The following is a 13,147-nucleotide window of genomic DNA, read 5'->3' on the forward strand; positions in this document are numbered from 1 at the left end:
AAATATTTTCGTGCTTCTTTTATTCGAGTACAGATATACAAATATAAAACTGACTAGATTATTGTTAATAAATGCACGACATTCAAAGGCAAACACTCGCAAATTGTCCTTTGACTATTTGTAAGTTTATGGTGCGTGAAATGCGCCACGGCATTTTACATAACGTGCGTGCCTTTCCGCATCCTTTATAGCGATAAGTTAGTTCCGACATTTACGATAATTTAACGTATGTAAAATTGCAGGACCATTAAAAAAAGGGCGGCTACCGTCGCGATTCACGCGCATTCAAAAACGATTCGCCAGTGAATGATTTTGACGTCTTCGTGATTTAATCTTTCGAATAAAAAATATTTGATGACGGGAGAAAGACGTCGAGTCTCATAAATATTTTAAAGATTTTGGAGTTAATCTATTCTTAGTAAAACTTTGATAAAACAGTATAATTGCTGAATAAGATATAATTAAACTTTACAACCACAAAGATCATTTTGCTTCTAAAAAGATTACAATAGCATTTAGTATCAAAAAAAAAAAAAAAAAAAAAAAAAAAAAAATATTGCAATTTATTGGTTTCTATATTTTTCTTCATTCTTTTCCTCTTTATTTCACTGCACAGCACACTCCATCGAATGCAAATAAACTATAAAAATAAATAAACGGGTTGTTTTCTCGATCTCACTGCTCCTCGCTTTGTTTTCGCAAAATCATCTTCCTTGTTTCTCGCTTCTGTAAATCATTCTCCAATTACCGATCGACTCGTCGTCTGTCGCCGGATTGATCAACGGCCACACTTGGATGGTATCTAAATGTCTAAATACCAAACTATAAATCTATGTGATCCCGCTCAGAGATGAGTCGCTCACCCCGCTTGTAAGCTACATACGTATTGAGAAAGATAAAGTGTGTGTGTGTGTGTGTGTGTTGAAAACCACAGGAGAGATGGAAAAGCGGTAGGAGAAGGCTCAGAGAGAGAGTGAGAGAGAAAGCGAGAAAATGAGAGAGAGGGAAAACGGCGTTCATCGTTTCGGAGGTAATTTTAGATCGGTAAGATAGCGCCTGCGATTCATACGAGGAAAAGAGATGATTGGTGTTAAGAAGAAGGATGGAACAAGAACGAGAGAGAGAGAGAGAGAGAGAGAGAGAGAGAGAGAGAGAGACAGCCTCGCGAGGTGGGAAAGCAACATTGCCAGAAAATGTGAAGGAAAGAAAGAGAGGGAGAGAATCAGGACGGGGTGTTTACTCTGCTCTCGAGGAGCAGAGAGGGAAGGGAAGGGGGGGGAGAAAACGCGGAAGGTGCGAGAAAGAGGGCAAAAGAGGGAGTGCGCCAAGAAGGAAGCTGTGGACAACGGAGTAAGAAAGAGAAAACGGGAAGGCAAGAGAGAAAGAGAAAGAGAGAAAGATAGAGAGGGAGGTAGACTTTGGGTGCGAGCGGTCTACTCGAACACAGTAATGCCGACCAGCTCCAACCGGGTGCCGCCAAATCGAACCCCGGTTCGAATTCCGCACGGCCGTGGCCGCGGAAAGAAACGAGAGGAACAAGAGGAAAAGGAAGAGAAGGACGAAGACGGTGGTAGAGAAGGAGAGGAGGACGACGAAGACGACGGCAACAACAACGACAACGACAACGACAACGACGACAACGACGACGACGACGACAACGACAACGACGACGACGACGACGAGGACGACGACGACAACGACGACGACGACGACGACGACAACGACGACGGGGAAAGCGAATAAAAAGAAATCGTGGAAGTGGAAGAGAAAGAAGAAGAAAAAGGTACGTGCCAAAGAAACTTCCTGTCTTCCTGTCCGGGTGTAAAGGAAAGCGGGGGTCAAAGGTAGTGTGACGTGGCGTAACGAAGCTCGAGGGAAAAAGGGTGGTACGCGTAAGACGGAGAGAAGAGAAGCTTTTTCGTGCAAAAAAGAAGGAACGAAAAGAAAACAAGAATAATGATAGACGGTCTGTGCTGTCGTGATCGTCTGATTGAAAAAGTGTCCAAATGTGTTTTAATGTGTTTTAATGTCTAATAGTTACTGAGAAAGTAATGCTATGGTCGTTAATACATCTTCATAGTCGTAGTTTCATTAATCTAATAAGTGTGCTAATATTAAATTACTAACGGTTTCAACGATATCATTCAACTTTACTCTTAACATAACTTTATCTTTTTCTAAAATTAAAAAAAAAGATTAAAAACCAATAAAAACTTACAATTAAAATTAAATTTAATCGATCGAAGGATAGATCACTATTAAAAAGTGATTAGCAGATGCTTGTCATTAATAAAAATATATACTTATATGGATAAAAACAAAAGTGCAAATCAGGTAGTGACATTTCTACAAGAATATTTAAATGAAAATTCAGACGCGCTATTCGCGGCAACGCTGTCTATTCGTCTATTTTTCTTTATGGATATTTGTCACGTGTAGCCGGTCAGCCGACACGTTCTTCGCGAAAGATCAGTAAAGAAAAAGTGTAGAAGTCGAGAAATGTGAAAGTTCCAAGAAATTGGAAAAACGACGAGACACATAGGTACGCGAGACCGAGAATGCCCGTCTTGGCTGGACGATGCTTCCCGATGTTATATCGTCTTCTGCGGTTTTCACGACGTCGTCGTGGTTTTACGATGTTCTATTAGAATCGAAGGGCGCATTCTACTCATCCGCACTGTTACGGCGCAAGAAGAAGACGAGCGAGGCAAGGCAATAAAGCGAACAGAATCGAGAAAACTCGAGGTTATCCCGGCGTAAAGAGAAAGAAAAATAACCGATCTTCTCGATCTTCTCATTCGAATCCGGAAACGTGCTCGAAGATACCCGCGGATGTAAAGAATTTCTGTAGCAGAAATGCGCGAAAAAGAGAGAAACACAGATACAGATAGAAGAAATGAAATCACGTTACAGACTGGTTCTGAAAAATTGGAAACGTCTGCGCTGGTTATATATGGTGTTTGAAAGACGAATAGACGTTGTTGCCGATAATATCGCAGTTCCGTTGGTAAAAAGTGAGTTGCAACTGCAAAAATGTCATTTCTGACTTAAAGATGTTACTAGCGTTTCCAAAGATCGATCCTTCGACATTAAAAAATGATCTAAACACATAACGTCGCTAAACGGTATTTAAAATACAAGAAAGAAACCAAATTGGAAAATGTAAAAAATTATTAAAATTTTAATATTACACATATTTTGGTTTGCGAGTTCAAATTAAAAAAAAAAAAGTAGAACTCTACTCTTGATTAACTACTTAATCGATCAATGTTCGGTAAAGTTTTCTTTTTTAGAGAACGACTATTTCTGACACATATACACCCTGTCAGCCATCTGAGGATTGTCAGAGGCACTCGCTAAAACTTTTCGCCGTTTTCTCTCACCGCTATATATATCCAGATGTTTACATTTCGTCGATGGAGGCTTTGAGAATGTGAACGCGGCTTTTCTTTTGTTCTATTTGTTCAGATTGCTGTCTGCCTATCATGCAAAACGTTTCATTCAAAAATTTACCGCCGGAAGATAATTTTTTCTCATGATAATCCTTCAAATACTATAGCAAAAAAATCATAATAATCATAATAATGAAAGACTAAAAATAAATAAATAAATATATATATATATATATATTTCATACAAATTTACATTTTTAATTCATCAAACTCGACTTTTGTCTCATAAGTAAATAATTTTCTTACAATCGCGCTGCTCAAACACACATCTGCCTTTATTCGTTTCCTCAATGTCGAGTCTCCCGAAGAAATGAGCTCCATCGTAAAAGCTACATGTGCGAAAAACAAGTGGGAGTATGTGTGAACACACGAATGCGAAGATAGAAGTATCGCGAGGGAGAGAATCCGAGCCGACCGCGTCAAATTGCGCGTGCATTTATCAACTGTCCTGCACGAAGGTGGACATTGAGACATTTGCTCACGAGGACCCGGACAATAACAGCGTCTCTCGCAAAAATATCTCTACTCCGTTAAACGCCTCGCTGCCTTTTATTGCCGACCCTTTTACCGCACTACACGCCGCATCGACTGCGTTGAGTACAATTAGAATCTTTCTTTTTCCCTCTTCGCAAAATCGAGTTTCGCCGTAATGTGGCTGACGTTCGTTTCGCGGTTCACTTAATTCTTTCATTTTTCTTCTCAACGATCTTTGATTGCAAAGCCAAAACCTTGCATCTCGATGAAAAAAAAAAACGTGAATATTATTCTGTGAAGCACAATATCAGCAAATTTTCGCGATGACAATAACATTTGCAACATTTTTTTTCGCTACAAAAGCCGTTTCAAAAAGCAATAAGTTAACTCTATTCGTTTACTGATTTATTAAATACGATAAAATTCAAATATTACAGAAATAGATTTATTCTTAATAATTTTTTATAATAAAAAATTAATCATAAATTTGACAAAATTAAAAAATAAAATTTTAAATTATATTATAACGGAAACAGAAATAATTTTAAAAACAATACATATGCAATAAATACATATGCAAGAAACATTACAGAAATGGATTTATTCTTAATAATCTTTTTATAATAAAAAATTAATAGTAAATAAATAAAGTATGAATCATCCTGTAATGTTTAGATCAATTAATTTTTTTCAAGCAATTTAAAAATTTGAAGGGAGAATATTTTTCTCTTTACACACGAAAAATTGCCATTATGCATCAGATAACTGATGTAGACATTCAAGTAGTTACGCTCAAGATTGTTCAGACATAAATGATACGCTGCGACGCAACTTTCCATGTTATAATGTCGTAAACGATAAAATCTCCTTATGATCGTCGCACAAACATCACGGAGGATTCGGAGACACGATATTCGTAAATCTGCACTTCGTAAACTGTTTTCAGAAGCTGCTGCGCGCGGCAGAGAGCAGTAAACGCGGCAATAAACGCAGGAATACGACATGGAAATTTATTTCGCGACGCATAAGTGCAACATGCATAACATAAAAGAAAAAACTTTTTCAAAAACGTCGAAAACTCGTGAATACAGTCATTTTTCAATAATGTTCACATTACTTGAAAAATTTCAAATCGTTGAAAAATCGCTTTTTTGCTGCAGTATCGATAAAAAGGCAATAAAATAATAACAATAATAATAAATAATTATTTCGAAAACTTTAGAATAGTTTTCGTAATAAATTCTTGAATCAAATAAATTCTTTCTCCACGTTGAAATTTTATAAAAAACACGAGCCTTGTATTCAAAAGCGTGAATAAAGAGCTTAATTGAAAGCTATTGTCGCACTAAAATTCAAACTTTACTTTCTGGGAGTCTCAATTTGTAATTTGATTCTCAACGCTGAATATTAAAAAATCTATTCCTATTCTTCCATGACAAGTATCTCAAGACTTTCTGACGTACGAATATCTACTTCCAGCATCACGACCGATTAGTCGATTACGAGGTGTTTACATGCTGGCGCTTTCAAGCTGCGTTCATATGCTGCTCCGAGTTATTTCTGCCGCGAAGAGTAGTACGGCTATGAAATTTCAAATTACCTTGGGGCACATGGGAACCCCTGCTTCTTTCTATCTCTCTTTCTCTTTTTCTCTCTTTCTCTTCCCGGCGATTAAGTTCTCATCGCCACGATCTCATGCTGGCCCCGAGCGATCGTTCGTTCCGAACGCGAAAATGCCGCGTAAAAGCTTTTTTCATCCACACCAACTAATCTGTCGGCGTCGACCGTAATAACGATTGGTCGACGATGAATTAATCGTCGACGGTAGTGCTAGGAGCCGGCCAATGATTCATTTCTAACTCGGCAGTCGTTGGTTTTTTCTTGGAGTCTTTCTCCGCTCCATCAGGCCGTTGACAGTTTGGACGTATACTCGAAAAATCAGTCGGGACAGGTCGCATAAAGCAGCTGAGATATCTGCCACTGTCCGTTTTGAGTCCAGTTTATTCTTGTGCGCTTCCATCTATATCGCGACTACGAAATGTTATTATAAAAAAAAAATCACGATAAAATTGTTCGACAAGATTACAAATAATTTGTTGGCAAAAAATGGGAAAAATTAAGTGACTTTTCTTCGCAAAAAATCGATATTGTGCTGTGTAATATATTTATCACACTGTATCAATGTTTATTCACGATAAGTAATTAAAATTTTATAAACGTCAAATTTAAAAAATGTTGCAAATATATTTTACATAGATATATTATACATATTAAAAAAACTGTATTAATTAATGAAAAAACGTTCAAGTTGTATTTATAGGGCTAATAAATTCAACGTAAAAAAATCATGAAAAATAATTATTGCGACAATTGGGACTAATAATTATTTTCATGCTCGTTAGGAAAATTCAATTTCAAATTCATGAAAATTCATGAAAATTTCAAATTTTATTTCTGCAATATTTTGTAATGAATTCCAAATAATGCTAAATATATAACAGTATCACGAATACGTAAAACAGCATCGATTTCGGCATACGTCTGAAGCGAGAGAAAAGCACATCACGGTCGCAACACATTAAAATGATTCATGAGCCATCGCGAAGACTGGGGAGAACCACGGTTATGTCCCAACGCTAGCAAAGGTAACCCGCTTTCAAGGGCAGAACGATAACATCGCGGTCCAAGTTTAAATTGGAGGGTTCGCCGCTTAAGATTCAGTTCTATAAACTCGAAAGTTCAGTCCTACTTTCAAGATGGAAGGCGAGAGAGGCCGAGTGCGGGAGTAGAGAAGGTAGGCTTTAGAGAGGGAGAAGAACAGCGAACTTCCAAAGACGAGGCTTACGAGAACTTGACGCTGCAATTAGGCAAGCATTTTCGATCGAATTCAATTAGCCGCGTCCATGGCCTCGTCGCGAATCCGGATTGCCTCGGTGAAGTGACTTCTGTGAACGCGATGAAACTTGGCTTGTGTATTGTATTCCCGTATTACGTTTCTCTCAAAGTATACCGGAATTGCAAATGGAGAGGGGGACAAGTCGTCTCGTTAGCATTCCTCGAGAGGCATCTAAGTACATCACTTCCGCTTCATTTTCTTACTATTATTAGACATTCTTGTCTAACGAAGGTGACCCGACCGTGTCCCACGTGTATTCTTTTATTGCGCTCATTTTGTCTATTTGCTTAATAACGAAATATCTTGCGGTGAGACGCAAGGAATGTCTTCATAATTTACCTACACAGAATATAACTTGTTATCAGTGAAACCACTAATTTTCCTTTTTTTGGAAATGTTGAGCCTTCAGTGATATATTTTCAGTTTGAATCTTTCTTTGTAATTTCAAGATATTATGATCATTATTATTGATATGAAAAATTTTAAATTAATATATTTACAATATTATTGACAACAAAGAAAAGTTTTCATTAAGAATCTTCAAAGCTTGGCGTACTTCTACTTTTAGCTAAGGGCAAAATATCGAAAAAAAAACATGTCGCATTATGAATAGAAAAAGCACAGAAAAGATACCTCGTTTAATTGGACACGACTCGTGCTCAATGAAAAGACCGAGAATGGCGAAACAATCCTCTTCGTTATATCCGACATGTTTTTCATCGATGACGGATATATCGGGTCTCGGATTTTCGCCCTTGAGCAGAATTTTGCGATGAAAAGAAAAAAAAAAACGTGAAACTCGACGAGCGACAATTAAAATCGGCGAAAATCGGACGTCGTTAACGATCGTACTCGAAATTAAATTTTCGTGCTGCATCTGCGCAAACAAATCGCAGCCGGTGCATGCTACGCACGACCGCGTGTAAATCATTCGCAAACCACGTGTACACGTATTTCCGTGCGGCACTTACGCACTACGAGACGCGCCACAACGCAGCGGAGCCGCCACGATGCACGTGTGTTAACGTCATGCCGGTAAACGTGTCGGTGACACGTGTCGGGTGTGTAATCCATGGGTACGTCATTGCGGTGACTGTGTGTCACGAATGCACCGCCATCGACATGTTCTACAGAATGTTCCCGGGTGTTAATCGCTATTTCTCTAAACTCTAATACATTAAAAATGACAATCTTTTCTTCTTATAAAGAAAATTTAATCTTAAAATAAAGTTTAGTAAGAGTTCATAATTGTAGTATAATATAATATCTTTGATATAAATGTTATATTTTTATTGTAAAACATCTTTATTTTCATTAAAATAAAATCTTGTCATAATTAAATATAACAAGTAAAATGTTAAACTAAACAACTTTTTAAAAATCTGTTTTTTTAAGTTGAATGATTGATATTTGGAAAAAAGAACAATTAAAATATTCTTAACCAAATAGAATAGACTAAAATTTATATAATTTCTTTATAGATATTAATTAACTATTTTTTAAATCTTTCTATCACAATTCTCTGTTAAGTAACAAATAAATTCTTTTTCTTTTCAGAAAAGAATTGTTAGAAAATTTTGATAAATAGTTCAATATATTAATAATTTTTTCTATACACATTTCTAATTTTGTTCTAGGAAATAGCAGTACACATACACACAATCAAATTGGAAGACAAACTGGAAGTTTTAGCCTCACAACGCAGCAATGTATTCGTAAGTAAAGATTCCCTTTAATATAATATGGAAAAATGCGACAGACGTTGACGAATATCATTTCGCGTGATCGATAACCCATCGCCGCTTCGCATAATAATAACGTGCATCGTCATCGATTCCATTTCAACGCGACCGATCATTCCAATCGAAATCTCAAATCACAGCGTCTGGTTCGCGTCGACCTTCGAGCTTCGGCGACGACGTGCAAAACGCGTTACGCTGAAAGTACCGGCCCGGAAATCGTTAAAATTGTGCACACGCCTACTGGCCGATAACGCCCCGATCTCGCACTTCACGGTGCAAATTTGATTTTCGTGCAAGGCACCATGGTCGCTGCATCCCACTACGTCGTTTATGTTTCACGCCAGGCAAATATACACTAGAGCGAGAAAAGGTCGAATTTGTTGCGCACACAGAATTATCATCGTGTAAATTGTGGACAAAAACTCGATGTCCTAAACATTAGAAAGCGAGTAAAAAAAATTTGTTTTGTTTTAATTACTTTTTTTAATTCGGAAATAATATTAATTGTTACATTTTACTCTCTTTCTTCTTTATTATATAGATATTTATAAAATATATTTTCAATTTATTTCATGTCAAAAACATATCTCTTTAAAACTCGACATGTTTAAAATAATGAAATATAAGATATATAAATGAGTTACAATTCTCCGCACAATTTTCATCGGGATATATTTTATTGTATTTTATTAACATAAATTGTGATTATGCGAATGCATAAAATATCACAAATTAATTATTAATAATATACATAATAAATAATTGTTATTAATATTAATGACATTAATATTCGTATATTTGTACATGCAACCGATATTTGTATAGATCTGTGGAACGACAATTAGATTATATATAATTGTATGCTAATTAAATATTAAAGTATTAAAATATATATCGGAAATCATTTTCCAATTATTTAATATTAAAAATATACCATTTGTTGGCACGTGTCGAGATCCGGGTCTGTTTTATATCGATCATTCTATCGCTATGTTGATACGCGAATAATACATGGCCGCCAAACACGTATCCGTCGAAACCGGAAATCGTTAAAATTGCATGGCCACCAGGTGGTCAATAGGCATATTATTGCATTTTGCGCACATAAGATCAAGCTTCGGGAAAAAGCGCAAGTGAAATCAATCCTATTTTAATCGCGAATAAGGAACGAGAGAAATTGTTTTCTGCAAAATAACGTAAATATTTTTGTACATAAAACCATATACTTATAATAAAAATCTAACACATTTCTCTATAATAGTTATTCAAAGTATTTCGTTAAAATAATATTGTTGCACCACAACTTTCTCAATAAAAGAAATATTTAAATCTTCTTTAAAAAAAAATGGTGTATGTGAATAATAATTATACGACAAAGTGATCACTAGCAACGGGGACATTCTTCCGCGACGATGTTTTATAAGAATATTATACAATATATTATAGAAATGAGGAGGGACATTAACGCGTGCAACCGCACAAGTAACACCAAAGTACTCAAGATTTAAGAATCGGGCGAATATATATTTCGTCTCTAACAACCGTGTGAAATACGAGAGACGTCCTCATTAATCCTTCTGGCTTTATCCGGCCGCGCTGGCACGTACATATCTTAAAGATCCTCGCAGGAGTTGTGATAAATGCCATGCAAATGTGCGTCCCTTAACGAGCCTAAGTTTTTGCCCGGCAGCGCGAAAACTTTCGTACTGTGAAGTTCGCATTACAAAGGAGATACATCGCCCCCGCCATTCTGTCGCGTCGTTCACGCTTAAAGGAGCATAATTGTTGCACGTTGTAACTTCTGGCCTCTTACATCTCGTCCCGCATCAAAGACCTTGCGCATCCTACCTCGCTAAATTGCCAGCGTGTGAGCAACCTATGACAGAGAAAGATAGGGAGAAAGAGAGTTCTCATGGATATTTTATTTTCTTAAGCAAGAGATATGCTGACGCTTTTGCACGCGACGCGCGTTTGCTTATAAATAGCTGTATCATCCGGTGTGTTGCTCTCTTAATATATTCACTAATATATTTATTAAATAGATTACAAAGATTAAAAGAATAATTAAGTAAATTAAATATACTTGATTAAATTATTATAAATTTATTTGTAACCAAAAAATAATTATATAAAATAATTAAATGTTAATAATTATTTTCGAGATAAATCTCAATGTATCGTGTATATTTAATTTTTGTCATATAAATAGCAATAATAATTTATCAACAAGAATGAATGGTAGTAGAAATTCAAAAGCTCAAAATATACACGACTCATTAAAATATTTGGTAATGTGACAGGCATGTCATTAAAAATCATGTGAGATAACGTCAGTATTTTAAATAAGACTATGTATTCTAAAAATATAGTGAAATCCGATTACTTATTTTCGTCCGATGCAGTAAAGAGATGAAAAATTTTTATTAATTTAAATAAATTTATATCTTACAGATTCTTCAATATTAAATTATTTATTTCGCAAGTAGTTTTCGTCGAATGCAACGTTAATTTCGTGTTAGACACGAGTCGTCAATTATGACTCACTACTTGGAATGCGTTCAAATATCTGCTCTAAGCATGCATCGACATAGTCTTGTCCCTCCGCCATAAAATAGAGCTTTACACCTTTAACTTCATTCCGATTTTTCGTACGTGTAAATTACTTCTCTTCGCATTCCAAAAATATCTTGGCGAAAAAGAAAACTTCTTTGCCATTTATTTTTCTTTATCAGTCTTCGTCGATGCTAATTGAAGAAAATTAGCTTCATCAAGAAAGTCAACAGACATTCGCATGACGAAGCGTAAAAAAATTCTCACTTATCTTCTAATTATTAGGTAGTCCCGAGATAATTGCTAGTTTCTTACGTAAATTCAAAGAGATCGTTATTTATACAATGATTAAATTCATTCATCAAAACAATGGATATTACACGTATTTTTACACACTCCTTTTATTCTTCTTTCAGATCAAGTCTGATTATATTTTTATTATAGATATACATTCGTATTATTTACACAATTTATTTTTTATATAAGATTAGAGAAATTTTTATTGCATATTCTATTATATATATATATATATAAATTTTTGCAAAAAATGAGAAAATAATCCACCAAATAATAAATTTAAATAAATATTAATAAAAATTAATTATCTTTTATAAATATTTTAACAAATATAAAATCTTTATGTGTATATGTTTTCAAGGAACAATTTTTCCTGAAATATTTCTTCCTCTTTCTCTCTTTTGCCTTGTGCCTTGTTGCTTTTTGCGTCTGCTTTCAGAACAGGGTAACAACAAGCGATCGAGGATATGCACCTGCTTTGCTGTGTGATCCTCTTTGATGTCATTCCCTGGACTTTGAGTGTCACAAGAAGAGCGAGCAAGAGAAAGAGAGAAAACGCTGAGAGAGCAACATCGTGAAAAAAGCGCCCTTCAAAGCGGATACTTGCTTCCTCCTTTGCGCAAGAACGAAATGTTTCGCCTTTTCACGCATTTACCCGAATACACGTGTCGATACTTTGCATCGTATGATACGCGAAGCAATTCTCTACAAGTGAAATTGTCTGCAAGGTTCTAAATCAGTTCCTCTGTATCCCTCCTGACTTCTCTCGAAGTTTCGCTGGCAAATAAAACCTTCATTCACAAGAGTTTTTACAACAATATTGACACTCTTGTTATTTGGATGAAACAAGCTTTTATCGTGATTTTTCGCAATTTCCACTTACGAGCAAATATTTTATTTTTGCAACGACTAAAGCAATAGGTATCTGAAAAATGCAACAATATTCAAAGGAATAAAATATTGATAATTATATTTTATTTTTATGCGTTAAAAAATATTCAATAATATAATATATATCTAACACTATGTAATATCCGATATCATAATAAATAGATATATAATATCGGATATTATAATAAATATTCGATATTAAATATTCGACATATGACAATAAAATAATTATATAATTATTACATATTTTTTAACATATACATTCTTTTTCAGATCACTGACGGCGGAAGCAATTATCGCTTCATTCAATGGCAAGATTTAAAATTAAGAAGTGGAGATAGAATTCACAAAAAATACGCAACAACGTTCCTGAAGTCGACCAATCACCACATCATTTACTTGAATTTGACATCAGCAATTACTTTAACAAGATTTTAACGTATATTTCAAGGAGCGACAAGTCTTCGAGTGAGGCATCACGGTACACGCATCATCGCGGATAATCGTTTCGCAACAGCTGCAGTCCATTGCATATCACGACCACTTATCGTCCTCGCGAGGGCAATTTTTGCGCGAATACACGAGCGGGGTCCCCGGCGAATAGAAAAGAAACTAAATACGAGAAGCTGAAACTTCAAGCTCGCAACTTTAAGTCCCTCGTGAATAATCACCGGCCTAGGGGCGAAAGTCTCGGCATACATAACAGGCCGTGGTAGTCGACCGATGACCGGCAAAGCTAGCCAAAAGATTGCAGAAAATCCGTCCAAGCGACGAGATAAATTCCCTCGCGTGTACTGCGCGGACGCGCAAAACAAATTAGAGGAGAAAGACAAAACAAAATAGAG

At 35.8% G+C, this 13,147-nt stretch overlaps 1 protein-coding gene and 1 long non-coding RNA gene across 4 annotated transcripts in view; one reads left to right on the forward strand and one right to left on the reverse strand.

Moving 5' to 3' along the window:
- Positions 1–13,147, reverse strand: part of Ror (tyrosine-protein kinase transmembrane receptor Ror) — a 237,202-nt gene that overhangs the window by 154,876 nt on the left and 69,179 nt on the right. The gene's annotated exons all lie outside the window — the stretch shown is intronic.
- LOC140671844 (uncharacterized) lies at positions 1,454–13,120 on the forward strand. The gene is made up of 3 exons (XR_012047798.1): positions 1,454–1,783; positions 8,460–8,537; positions 12,576–13,120. It is a non-coding gene; the product is annotated as an uncharacterized lncRNA (long non-coding RNA).

Source organism: Anoplolepis gracilipes, chromosome 12 (assembly GCF_047496725.1).
Source record: "Anoplolepis gracilipes chromosome 12, ASM4749672v1, whole genome shotgun sequence".
In the NCBI taxonomy this organism is placed as follows: Eukaryota; Metazoa; Arthropoda; class Insecta; order Hymenoptera; family Formicidae; genus Anoplolepis; species Anoplolepis gracilipes.